This window comes from Canis lupus, chromosome 29 (assembly GCF_011100685.1).
Source record: "Canis lupus familiaris isolate Mischka breed German Shepherd chromosome 29, alternate assembly UU_Cfam_GSD_1.0, whole genome shotgun sequence".
Lineage (NCBI taxonomy): Eukaryota > Metazoa > Chordata > Mammalia > Carnivora > Canidae > Canis > Canis lupus.
The window spans coordinates 24,757,083-24,771,449 of record NC_049250.1 but is presented as its reverse complement, the minus strand read 5'-3'; the positions used below and the strand labels follow the sequence as shown (position 1 = coordinate 24,771,449).

Sequence of the window (14,367 nt, the reverse complement as noted above, 5' to 3'; positions counted from 1 at the left end):
AATCTTAAAATAAAAGATTGAATTTATCAAAGAAAAATAATTTGTATTAGACACTGAACTGAGCATAAACACATTACTCCATTTAATTCTTGCAACTGTATGACCCAGATATATGTTATCCACATTGTAAAGAAAAATAAGTTGAGACTTTGTGAAATGTAATAGCTTGTCTAAAAATCACATAACTAGTAAATATCAGAGTTTAGAATCAAATCTGAGATGGTATGATTGGAGAGTCAAGCTTCTAAACAGAATCCCTTAGTGAAGAAATGAAGATTATAGTTCATTAATTCCCTTTATAGTTCTCATGTTAAACAAATTTAGGGAAAATCCTCCTCCCTTAAATTTGTTAAATTAAATAAAGGAAGTTAAAAACTTAGGTAACCATGGGAACAATATAGTACCAAATCTACTTCAGATAGTTAAAACTTGAGGAGACAGGCAGCAATTAATCCACCAGAAGATAAGAAAAACATTTACTGTAGATTATATTGACTAGTGGTTTAGAAAGATGCACTCTTAGGGGCACCTGGGTGGCACAGTCAGTTGATTCTTGGTTTCAACTCCAGTTGTGATCTAAGGGTGGTGGGATCAAGCCCTGCAGGAAACCCCCATCTAGCCTCACATCGGGCTCTGCACTCAGCATTGAAGTCTGCTAGTTTCTCTCTCCCTCTCTCTCTGTTTCCCCAACTCTTCTCTCTCTCTGTCTCTCTCTCTCTCTCTCATAAATAAATAAATCTTAAAAAAAAGAAAAATGCACTCTATTAGAAACACACTAAAAAGTATTATTCATTGAACTTGTTAGAAGTTCAGTGAAAAATGAAAAATGGAGTTTACTCATCTATTCTGTCCTGAGCGTCTTCTACTTAAGGAAATGAATTAATATTATCCTTTCCTAGGAGTGGAGGTTTTGAATAAATTTCTATTTCCAGAGTAGCAGTGCCAGTAGGGTCTTCTGTTATATAAGGCAGTCAGAAATTATGAAATAGAGAATATATTTGAATCAGATACAGATTCATTTGACTGAAAGCCAAAGAATATAAGTAGAGATGGCTGAAATCATTATTTATCCATCTCATTTTAAAAGAAGCTCAAATGTAGGCAGCCCCTAAGGTGCACCTGCTCAAGGACCCAGGGTCAGTGATCCAGGCTGTATCATATTTCTGCATTGTTGGAATTTAGACATTATCTTAATGTTTCTGACTTTGTTGTAAGGTGGTATCCATGCTCTAAGCATGAAATCCAAATTTTTAAAAATTTTTATTTAAAAAATAAATAAGCCAAGGTTAAAAGTCCCAATGGTATCTCGTTACTTTTAACACATTTTCCCATAAAAACCACCTTATGGCTTGTGTTTGCAGTTCATTGTATATGTCTAACTGTAAGAAAATGTATAGCTGTAAGGGAGTCTGAGAAAGTGATATTCTCACTTTCCAGTTTGCATAATACAGGGAATTAAGAAAGAAAGAAAGGAATATGACTCTCTTTTGGATAACTAATTCAAGTTTTCCTCAGTTGCTTATAAAATTAGCAAGTATTATAACTACTCCATTGAAAACAAATTCCCTATGTAGCTTCTTCACAGCAAAGTAAAAAAGCATTTGTGTTTGCCTTCAGAAAAATAATGGAGGAGAAAAACAAGGAGTTAAAAGTTTTTCATGCTGGAAATAGTCACAGAGTACTCAGACATTTGCAAAGTAAGCAAATGCAACAAATCCAGCCAATTGCAGGAACCTGATGAAAACAAGACAAAAATGGGTGTAGGAAACAAACTTGGGTCTAAGAAATAAAAGTAAAGATTATTCATGAAAAAGTTTGAGTATGAATAATACATACTTTGTGGATGGATAAGTAAATGAATTATGAGGCTTGCTTGACTGATTTGAAATCTATTCATTGGCTAATTGCATTTATACTTTTAGGGATCCCTGGGTGGCACAGTGGTTTGGCACCTGCCTTTGGCCAGGGTACGATCCTGGAGACCCAGGATCAAATCCCATATCGGGCTCCCGGTGCATGGAGCCTGCTTCTCCCTCTGCCTGTGTCTCTGCCTTTCTCTCTCTCTCTGTGTGTGACTATCATAAATAAATTAAAAAAAAAAAAAACTTATACTTTTAACACTAATTTGCTTGAGCTTTGTGTATTACAAGTTTTTTTACCTGCAAAATGTAGCAAATGATATAATCCATGAAAGGCTTTTAAGGTTTTTTAAAAGAAACACATTACTGATGGTATTGAGAATGAAATTCCAATAATTTTAAGTTACAAAACTGGGATTTTTCAGACTATTAAAAAATGAGTCAAAATTGATTTCAAAATTGATGTATTCCTTGTTATTTTTAAACATTTAAATTTCTGAAAAATATTTAGGAAACTTTTCTTTTTAAAATCCTTTTGTTTAGCAATTTAAAAAATAATTTGTAAATCTTGCTTCCACTCATAAAGAAATACTGTGGTACAATTTGCTCTTCGTTGGCTAACTAGAAGGGGGGGGGAAATGAGATGAAACTTACCCTAATGCTCATTTTCTGACTGGAGGCAATTTGCCAATAGGGGCAAGAGAGTATAGAAAAGCAGAGTTTGAAGTCTCACTGAGTGAAAAAAGCAAAGCTTAGTATTTAGGGAGGCAGTTTTCTAGAATTTATAGGCCAGAGTACCAGATAGTAGGGAGCAGAACAGAGAAAGAGCTTCATTGTGGCTTCACTTGAATACCAATCTGTCACATGTGAAATTCCATGAAGCTAGCATAGAATAACTATAGGAAAAAAATAGTAAAAATCTATAAGCATAATAATTCTAGAGCTCAGGGAGATCTGGGAATAATTTAAAAACCCACCAACTAAAGTGAAGATAATATACATATGAGGCTTTTTGTAGTGACTCAGAAAAGCCTGGCTTGTGGAGTGGAGAGAAACTAGCTATACACTAATGGTATCTAGATTCACTTTGTAAAAGCTTAAAATGAGCCTGAAGCAACTCTCAGAAAAACTACCTCCCAGAATAAAGCACATTCTTTAACGAAATATAACATAATTCGACACTCAACCTTATAGAATTCCCAACATCTGGCAAGCATTCAAAAATTTATTGAACATCTGATTAATTAAAAAAAAGTAAGGGGCACCTGGGTGGTTCAGTGGTTGAGTATCTGCCTTTGGCTCAGGTCATGATCCCAGGGTCCTGGGATCAAGTCCCACATCAGGATCCACATGGAGAGTCTTTTTCCCCCTCTGCCTATGTCTCTCCTTCTCTCTGTGTCTCTCATGAATAAATAAATAAAATATTTTTTAAAAAGTAAAACAGGGCAGCCCAGGTGGCTCAGTGGTTTAGCGCCGCCTTCAGCCCAGGGCATGATCCTGGAAACCTGGGATCGAGTCCCACATCAGGCTCCCTGCATGGAGCCTGCTTCTTTCTCTGCCTGTGTCTCTGCTTCTCTCTCTCTCTCTTCTCTGTGTATGCTCATGAATAAATAAATAAAATCTTTTAAAAAATAAATAAATAAAAAGTAAAACATATCAAGAATAAATAGTCATTAGAAACAAACATAATAAATGATAGAATTAGAAGATAGGAACTTTAAAACAGCTGTTATAAATATTATAAATGTGCTTCAGAATTTAAAGAAAAACATGTACATAACAAGGAGAGAGATATAAGATATCAAAAAGAATCAAATTAAATTCTGGAGATAAAAGATCTGGAATTAAAAGGTTTTGGAAATAAAAATGTAACATTTTGCTGTCAACAGCAGAAAAACATTGCAAAATAAAAGGTCAATAAACTTGAAGACATCACAACAGAAATGATTTTTAAAATATATCATAGAGAGGTGACTGGCTGGCTCAGTCATGTAAGCATCTGACTTTGGCTCAGGTCATGATCTTGGGGTTGGGATCAAGCTCAGAGTCCAGCTCCCTGCTCAGCAGGGAGTCTGCTTGTGTTTCTCTTCTGCCCCTTGCTTGTGCTCATGCTCTTGTGCTTTCTTTCTCTCAAATGAATAAATAGAATCTTTTTTTTTTTTAAGTGTAGCATATAGAGATAAGAGACCCAAAACTAACAATAGTCTAATGTATATGTAATTAGAAATTCAGAAAGAGATTAAGGAGAGACATAAAAAATTTGAAAAATTAACAATAGAAAATTTTCTAAATTTGATAACTATAAATATCCAAGATATCAAGTAACTTCAAATAGAATAAACACACACAAAAAACGACTTGTTGAAAAGACGTTTAATTTTTTTTAATATTTTATTTATTTATTCATGATAGACATAGAGAGAGAGAGGCAGAGACACAGGCAGAGAGAGAAGCAGGCTCCATGCTGGGAGCCTGATATGGGATTCGATCCTGGGACTCCGGGATCGCACCCTGGACCAAAGGCAGGCACCAAACCCGCTGAACCACCCAGGGATTCCAGAAATTTAAATTTTTTTAAACACCCATAAAAAGAAGGCACATGCACAAGAACTGAGATCAGAAGTTCAGAGTTTTTTTCAGAAATTATGCAAACAAAACACAATGAAATATCATTTGAAAAGAGTTAAGAGAAAAATCTGACAAATTAGAATTTCTATAGCTTGTAAAAATATATATACCAATAAAGATGACAAAGTGAAGGGTTGTTCTATGAGTAAGGATGATAAAGTCAGTTGCTGCTGGATGTATATTATAAGAAATGTTCAAGGAAGTTCTTTAGGTTGAGAAAAATGACTCTAGAAAGAAACTAGAATCTACCCAAAGACTGATGAATGTTAGAAATTGTTAATGTGATAGAAGGGGATAAGAAAAAAGAATGGAAGAAAGAGGGAAAGATACTATTGTAATATTCTCAAAGTGTACATTGAAGGAATGTAATATTATTTGAACCTCAATTATGATCAATAAAAGATGTATATTTTAATCCTTTGAACAGCCACAAAAAGAAGATGGATATAGCTAATAACCCCAAAATAATCATTAAATAAAAGCATTAAGAAAAATTCAATTAATTCAAAAGAAGTATAATTAGAGGAGAAGAAGAATAAAGAAAATATAGGACAAAAAACAAATTTATTTAGCAAACCTAAATAAATGAAAAGGCATCTGTGTTCATAGATAAGAAAACAATATTGTTAAGCTAGCATATTAACAATATTGTTAAGATACTCAAAGTGATCTATAATCTCTATGAAATCTCTATCAAAATGCTAAAGGTCTTTTTGGTAAAAATGGAAAAGCTGTCCTCTAAGTTCACATGGAATTTCAAGGGTTCCTAAACAGCCAACACAATCTATAAAAATAAAAATTAAAAAAACTGGAGGACTCAAACTCTTCATTTTCAAAACTTTCTGTAAAACTATAGTAATCAAAACAGTGTGGGTGAATGTATAGACCAATGAAATAGATATGAGACTCTAGAAATGAACCCATGGGTTCATGGGCAACTGATTTTCAACAGAGGTGCCAAGATTACTCAATATTACTCAATGGGGAAAAGAATAGTCTCTTCAACAAATAATTTGGGGATAACTAGATATTTATATGCAAAAATATAAAGTTGGACCCTTAACTCTTATATGTCAACAGTAACTCAAAAAAGATCACAAACTAAATAAAACCATAAACTCTTAGAAGAAAACATAGGGGCAAATCTTACTGACTTTGGACTTGGCAAAGGATTCTTAGATATAAATTCAAAACATGAAGAAAAAGAATAGATAAATGAGACTTCATCAAAATTTAGAACTTTCACCCATGAGGGAACATTATCAAGACATTATCAATACAACCTACAGAGTGGCAGAAAATATTTACAAACCATATATTTGATAAGAGTTTAGTATCCCAAATATATAATTAATTCTCACAACTCAATAAAAGGAAGCACATATGAAGATGCTCAACATCCTTAGTCATTAGGGAAATGGGAATAAGCCCCAATGAGATACTGCTTTGTACCTACTAAGATAAAAAGGGTGAAGGGAGGAGTGACAGGTTTTGGTGAGGATATGGAGAAATTGCACCATTTGTTTAAAAGGCTACCATTTCTCCATTGAACTACTTTTGCTCCTTTGTCAAAGATCAGTTGGCTCTATTTGTATGATTCTGTTTCTGTTCTATTGTGTTCTGTTGATCTATGTGCTTCTTCTTTCACCAATGCCACTTTGTCTTGATTACTGTAGCTTATTTTAAGTCTTTAAGTCAGGTAATGTGAGGTTTTTCTACATCAGTAATATGTTGACTCTTCTGTGTCTTTTGTTTTTCCATGTATTATTGTGTAATAACCTAGCATCCTGCAAACTGGATATATTTGTTTATTAGTTTCAGCAATTTTTGTCAATTTCCTAAGATTACAATACATAGACAGTTATCTCATCTGTGAATAATGATATTTTTCTTTCTTCCTTTCCAGTCAGTATATTTTATTTTTTTTCTTATCTTATTTCACTAACAAGGACTTCCAGTGCAATGTGAAGAAAGATAAGAGAGAACATTAAGAATATGTCCTGTTCTCAATTTAGAGAAAGACCTCCAACTAACATTAAGGTAATAGTCCATAGATATTATGTACAATGATAGCTATCGGCCTTTTGTAGATGTTCTTTATCAAGTTACAAAGGTTTTATTATTCCAAATTTGTTGAGAGTTTTTATCAGGAAGGTATGTTGGACTGTGTAATGCTTTGTCTTATCAATTGATATGATTATATGATTTTTCTTTTTTAGCCTTGTTACGTTGGATTATATTGATTGATTATCAAATGCTGAACCAACCTTGTATATTTGGAACAAATCCCCCTTAGTCACAGTATATAATTCTTATTATACGTTGTTGCTTAGCTTTTTAATTGAATATTCAATAATAGGCAGAGACCCCAAAGAATTCTTACATAATGATGTCTTACACCTTTAGTTTATGAAGTATGTCAGGTAATACACTGAATTGAAAGTTCAAGAAGAAAGTTGGATATTCTTCAAAAAATACAAGAACATTAGGATTAGTTGGGGAAAAATTATTACAAACATAAGCGTTGACAAAAAGTGATTAAAGATGGTAGGAAATATCAGAAAGGGAGACAGAACGTAAAGACTGCTAACTCTGGGAAACGAACTAGGGGTGGTGGAAGGGGAGGAGGGCGGGGGGTGGGAGTGAATGGGTGACGGGCACTGGGGGTTATTCTGTATGTTAGTAAATTGAACACCAATAAAAAATAAATTAAAAAAAATAAATAAATAAAATAAAAATAAAAAAAATAAATAAATAAAATAAAATAAGTATTATGTGCAAAAAAAAAAAAAAAGATGGTAGCAATAGCAAATTGTTAGACACAAGGATTCAGGTGATAAAAATAAAAAAGAATATTCACAGCAAGATCAAAAATGAGAGCCAAATTTTGAGAAACTTAAATTTGACTGTATTGGAAAAGCATATCTCAACTCAATTATTAAAACCAGTATGCCAAGCTCACAATTTCTCTCTTAAGATTCACTTAGACCTTTTCACTTTTATTCTTTACAAAACTGTACATTCAAGAAGGAGAATAATTTTTACATTCATAGAAAATATACAAATGCTTTTATAAAATTCCTTTGGCTGGAGGAACTGCTTTTATGCAGGTATTGATTGACATTTCTTTTCAGAAGTCTTCCTTTACAGGAGGTGAGGGCTTCTTATTTGAGAAAAGATGAGATGACACAAATAGAGCTATTCTAACTTATTTTCCCCAACTCATCATTTCATGATAATTTAGAAAAGAGTCATATTATAGTTCCTTCCTTTGCAGAGTTTTGATGATGATGACGATGATGATGATCCTCATTTTGTCACTTCCCCCAGCCATCAATATATCATATACTATCGCAATTTGCTAACGGTGACCTAATGTTTCACTTGTACTTATGCCTGAAAAATAAAATGCTTTACTTCTGGTTTTAACTCTGACATGTAAAAAAGCTTAGGAGTTGTCACTCTGTCCTTACAATAAGAAAAAAGTTGAACTAACTGAAAATCAACAACTTTTCTGACACCCACCAGAGAACTAACATTGTAGGGCAAACCACCACCCAACCTAGAGAGATGGACAAGTTGAGTGCTTATCTAGATATGCTTATCTAGAGTGGAAGTACCCACTAGAAACAAGTTACTAGGAGTACTTAACTGGAAATTTTGATAAATTGCTGGAACATAGAGTAGCATCAAAGTGAGATACTTGGGGCTGTAGTCTTGGACTCCTAACCCCCCAACACACACTTTGGGGGGTTTCATCACCCAGGTACCATACCATTTAGGAACAAGGGATTCCATCTGAAGATCGAAGACAGGTGTTCTTGTGGCTGTGGCAGAGGAAGGTGAAAAATAATCATTCCAAAATATGGTCAGTACATTCCACATAATAAATGCCTACACCTAGAATAAAAGCCTTTGCCAGAGTTTATCCTACCTGGAGAAATATCATTTTTTCAGCTCTATCCCCCTCTTGCTTCCTCCATGATCTGAGGGAGCTACAAAGCTACAACAATAGAGAAACGCTTCTATAGGTCACAGTGCAAAGACAAAAGACCACAAATGATTATGATTTAATCAGAATTTTATATAAAACTTCTCCTCTTCCACATATAACCACCACATAAACAAGGTATGATAATAATGGATTACGTATAAAGAGATCCAAGTGCAAACTCTCTGAAGAAGAGTACTCAGAAAAGATAAGAGAGGAGATGGAAAGGACACTAGAACTTTTGCACTTATAGCTACAGTAAATATTAAACACAGTTCAACTCATAAGCAGATGGAAATAAATCCTCACACTAACAGTTTATTAAAATCAGTTCCTAATACCTGATACAAAATATCCATCTTTCAACAAAAAATTGCAAGTCATGCCAAATACAAAAAAGGAAGGAAAGAAAAAAAAGAAAGAAAAGAAAAGAAAAGAAAAGAAAAGAAAAGAAAAGAAAAAAGAAAAAAGAAAAGAAAAGAAAAGAATAAAAAAGAAAAGAAAAGAAAAAAGAAGGAAACAAACAGAGGGGAAAAAAAAAAAACAGTCTAAGGAAACAAAACACTATCATAACCAGACTCAGACATGACACAGATGACAAAATTGTCAGAGTTTAAATTAACTGATTAATGTGCTGAAGTGTCTAAAAAAAAAAGTAGAAAATACATAAGAATAAATTGGCAATGAAAGCAAAAAGATGGAAATTCTAAGAAAAGGAAATGCTTAAAATAAAAAATGCTGCAGCAAGAATGAAATATGCCCACAGATTAGACACAAATGAAAAATCAATAAGTGAATGCAGGTCATGAAAACTTCATAAATTGAAATATAATGGGAAAAAATAAGAATAGTGAACAGAATATTCAAGAACTGAAGAACAATTTCAAATGATGTAACATACATGTTATCAGAAGAAATAAGAATGGAGCTAAAGAAATATTTGAAGTAATAATGACAGAGAACTTTCCAAAATTAATGGTAGACACAAAAGCACAAATCCAGGAAGCTTAGAGATAATCTAGTAGGATAAATATCACGAATACTGCACAAGATATTAAGTATTTAAACTGCAGAAAAACAAAAAATAAAATAAAAATACAAAAATAAATAAAAAATAAACTGCAGAAAAACAAAGACAAAAGAAAATCTTAAAAGAATCCAGAGGAGGCAGCCCCGGTGGCGCAGCGGTTTAGCGCCGCCTGCAGCCCAGGGCATGATCCTGGAGACCCTGGATCGAGTCCCACGTCAGGCTCTCTGCATGGAGCCTGCTTCTCCCTCTGCCTGTGTCTCTGCCTCTCTCTCTCTGTCTCTATGAATAAATAAATACAATCTTAAAAAAAAAAAAAAAAGAATCCAGAGGGAAAGAAAACTACTTCATAAAGTAATAAAAATAAGAATTACAGTACATTTGTTGCCAGAAACTATGCAGGCAACAAAACAATGGACCGAAATATTTAAACTATTCAAAGAAAAAAAAGCCTACAATTATATACCTAGAAAAATCATACTAAAAAATGAAGAAAACTTTTCTCTGACAACCAAAAACTGAGAAAATTCATTACCACCAGTTGTCCTTGCAAAACGTTAAAAGGAACTCTTCAAGCAGAAGTAAAATGATATAGGCCAAATCTCAGATCTACATAAATAAAGGAAGAGACATTGACATAATACTCCATTCAACAACAAAAAATATACATTCTTCTCAGGCTTACATGAAGCATTTTCACCAAGATAGACTACATTTGGGGTAATAAAATTCACCTAAAGAAATGTATAAGAATGGGCAGCCCAGGTGGCTCAGCGGTTTAGCACCGCCTTCAGCCCAGGTGGCTTTAGCGGTTTAGCACCGCCTTCATATCCGGCTCCCTGCATGGAGCCTGCTTCTCCCTCTGACTGTGTCTCTGGCTCTCTCTGTCTCTGTGTCTCTCATGTATAAATAAATAAAATCTTTTAAAAAAAGAAAAGTATAAGAATAAAAATCATACAAAATATGTTCTCATATCATAATGAAATTAATCTAGATATTAATAATAGAATGAAAGCTTGGAAATCCCCAAATATTTGCAGAGTAATCCACATACTTCTAAATAACACATGAGCCAAGTAACAAGTTCCAAGAGAAATTCAAATTTTTCAATGTAAATGAAACTATAACATGTCAAATTACGTGCAGTGTAGTAAAAACGAGGTTTTGACAGAATTTTATGGTATTAAGTGTATATAGAAGAAAAAAAGAAAGATCTAAAAACCAATATCTTAACCTTCATCATTAAGAAACTAGTGAAAAAAAAAAGAGCCATTTAAGCCTAAAACAAGAAGAAGAAAATAATAAAAATTAGAGCATAAATCAGTGATATTGAAAACAAAACAGTAACAACAAAAAGAAAATCAACACAACCAAAATCTGGTTCCATGAAATAATAAATGACATAATTAATAACAAATAATTCTCTTAAAATCTCATATAAGGGTTGCTAAAATTTAAAGAAATGATAGTGAAAATGAATGGTAGAACAACCGGATCTTGTTCATTACTAGCGGAAATTAAAAATGGTATATTTACTTTGAAAGTTTGGCAATTTATCATTTAGTGATAAAATGAAGTGACCTATCATACCACAAAAAGACACGAGTGAATCTTAAGTACTCATTGCTAAGCAAAAGAAGCCAGTGTATGAAGTCTCTGTAACATATGATATTCTGCAGAAAGCAAAACTATGCACATGGTAAAAAGATCAGCGGTTATTAGGAGTTTAGGGGAGAGAGAAAAGGTTAAATAGGTAAAATGCAAATGGTTTTTTATGATGGTGAAACTATTTTTTTTTTATAATACTGTAATGGCAAATACATGACACTATGAATTTGTCAAAAACCATAGAACTTTTCAGCACAAAGAATGAATCTTAATGTATGCAAGTTTAAATAAATATCATTTTGGATATCTGGAGCTCCTAGTATGGAATAAGAATGTGACAAACAAAATAACTGTATCACAAATATGTGAAAAAAAGCTCACGGAAAAGGATAAGGTGGGGGTAGGGGGAAAGTGTTGGCCAAAGTAAATTTGGAATTCATTAGAGACTGTATGATTAAAGGTAAAGGCAACTGTACTAAACACGGTACTCTTAATTGATAAAGTTATTTCCCACAACAATATGTGTTCACTATCACTGTTATATATATCAAACTGAACAATAAGTAAACGTAAGGTTAATGATGGGAGTCAAATTATTCACTGTTGGATTGGAAGGTTACATATAAGCAGATGCTATAGGAGGCTAGAATGATCCATGGATTAGAGTTGTAATCATCAGTATGAACTCATTTTGCTTAATATGCATGCAGATGGTTACATACAGAAATTATGTGTAACATACGCACTGGTATGTGAATATACAGGGGTTGGTATACACACATGTGTTTCCTTGAACTGTCAAATCAGAATAGTTAGAAGCAACTAACTCTAAATCATAATAGTACATCTCATTATGAACACACGTAGTACTCAGATACTATTTTTATTACTATTCTCCAATGGAAAACAAAACAGAGCTCCTTGAAGAAACTCTAGAATGGAATGGGAAATATACAAGATGAGCCTAGAGCACTGGTAGTGTCAGAAAATAAGGAAGTGTAAACACACTTACACACACATAATGGTGGAAATGTGTCAAAGGGACACAGGAGCCAACTGGAAGAGTTATCAATGGCCAAAACTGAAGCAAAAAAATAAACAAAACTGTATTGGATTATAACTCTAAATATAAAATAAATCTCTGAGTACATAATATAAACAAGTGACTAAACAAATAAATGAGGGAGAATAGGCAAATCTCATATACAGAATTCTAAATAATTTACCTATGTACACATTCTTCTGTAAAGGAGATGGAGCATGACTCCTCACTCCATAAGTGTGGGCTGGGCATAGTGATTTCCTTCCAAAGAATGATATGAAAAAGAAAAAAAAAATAGTAACCTTATAATGGAGAAACCTGACAAACAATATCTCAGCTCGCGATCAAGATTAATATCCTCAGTGCTAAGTCAGATTGACAATGTGTTCCTTGATATGATAATAGTGGGTACACTGAAGTGATAAAAATGACACTTTACTTCTGTGGTCTCCCTTCCAAGAACATGTAACTTTCGTCTAATTATGAGGAAAATATCAAACAAATCTCAATGGAAGAACATTCAGCAAAATACCTTACCAATACTCCTCAAAACTGTCAAGGTCATCAAAAACAAGGAGAGTAGGGAAAACTATCACAGGCAAGAGCTGCTTAAGGAGACATGAGGACTAAATGCAATGTGGTATCCTGAACGGAATCTTAAAACAAAAAGAGACTTTGTTAGAAATCAAGGAATCTGAATTAAGTATAGGCTTTTGTTAATAGTACCATATCCATATTGCCTCATTAATTGTAACAAACGAACCATCATGTTGAATGATGGTAATAATAGGGGAAACCCAGTATGGGGACTATGAGAAATCTCTATTTTACCCTCATACTCTTTCTGCAAGTCTAAAATGTTTATAAAATGAAAACTTTAACAATGTACTTGATTTTACACTTTCCTTGAATCACTTTGTAACATATCTAAAATACTTCAGACAAATAAAAATGAAAGAAAATTTCCAGTTTTGGGGGGAATCAATTCTTCCTGAGTCTCTGTTTCTACACGTCATGTCAACAGGGGAACTGATTATCTTTTATTCCAGGCTATCTTTTCAAGGATTTTGTATAACGAACATTTTTTGAAGGTGGAGATAGTGTCTGCCTCCACAGGGAAGTGCCCACAAGTTTCCTACTCATTTTTAAAGATTTGTTTGGGGGCACCTGGGTGGCTCAGTTAGTTAAGTATCTGCGTCCGGCTCAGGTCATGATCACAGGGTCCTGGGGTCCTGGGATGGAGCCCTACCTCAGGCTCCTACTCAGTGGGGGGGGGGGGGGGTGGCTGCTTCTCCTTCTCCCTCTGCTGTTCCCCCTGCTTGTGCTTTCTCTCTCTCTACTCTCTCTCTCTCTCTCATTCATGAATAAATAAAATTCTTTAAAAAAAATATTTTTCTGGTCGAAATTCAGAATTCTTTTGTAATCCAGCCCACTGTGCATGCAGGCTTTAATCTGGGCCCATTGACATTGCTTAGTGTGACTTCAGGACAAGGGATACTGAAACAAATGTGCTGATGCTCCTGCTGCTTGCAGGACCATGAGTAATAATGTCTTTGTGCTTTGACCCAGTGATCACATGTCTACCATCAGCCTCCCTAAAACCATGGCAGTTTAATTTGTTAGCTTTCAAGTGGGACAAAAATCTCAAACCTTTCACAGTTCTTAAGAGTCTTTATATTTGAATATTACCATTGATTTTTTTCACTTATGAGCAAATTAAACTCTAAAACATGTAGAAATTTTGTCTTAATGTTATTCTGGCTGCAATTTTCTACTAAATATGAACTTTCTTTCATTTCCCTCTGTTTTCCATTTTATTTGACATTTTATTTTTACCACAAATTTATCAATTCACTTTTATGAACCATTTTATATATGCATTACCCCCATGTGATCATCACACTAAACAAAAGTGGCATTACTGTCTTATGCACCAATTAAATATATATGTATTTTTAATTTGTTACTGGTTAGTTAATAGCTATAGTTCCAAAACTTTTCTCCCCAACTATTCCCACTGCTTCTGACCCCCAGGTACCTTCCCAAGATTCCCACACCACAGTCTGTTGTAGCAACTAAAAGGTTAACATTGGTTCCAGCCCAAGGTCAAGAATGACTTAAAGAGTTACTGGCTTCCTGCATCCATAAGTTCAAATTCTTCAAAAGTGATAGCTAAATGTTTAATATTACATCTGGTAATTTCCACATTGTA

At 33.8% G+C, this 14,367-nt stretch overlaps 1 long non-coding RNA gene across 1 annotated transcript; it reads right to left on the bottom strand.

Annotated features, from left to right (window-relative positions):
• Positions 1-7,481: 7,481 nt before the first annotated feature.
• Positions 7,482-12,823, bottom strand: LOC119866680. The gene is made up of 3 exons (XR_005380885.1): positions 12,693-12,823; positions 12,340-12,416; positions 7,482-8,314 (listed from the first exon to the last, which is right to left on the bottom strand). It is a non-coding gene; the product is annotated as an uncharacterized LOC119866680 (long non-coding RNA).
• Positions 12,824-14,367: the final 1,544 nt, after the last annotated feature.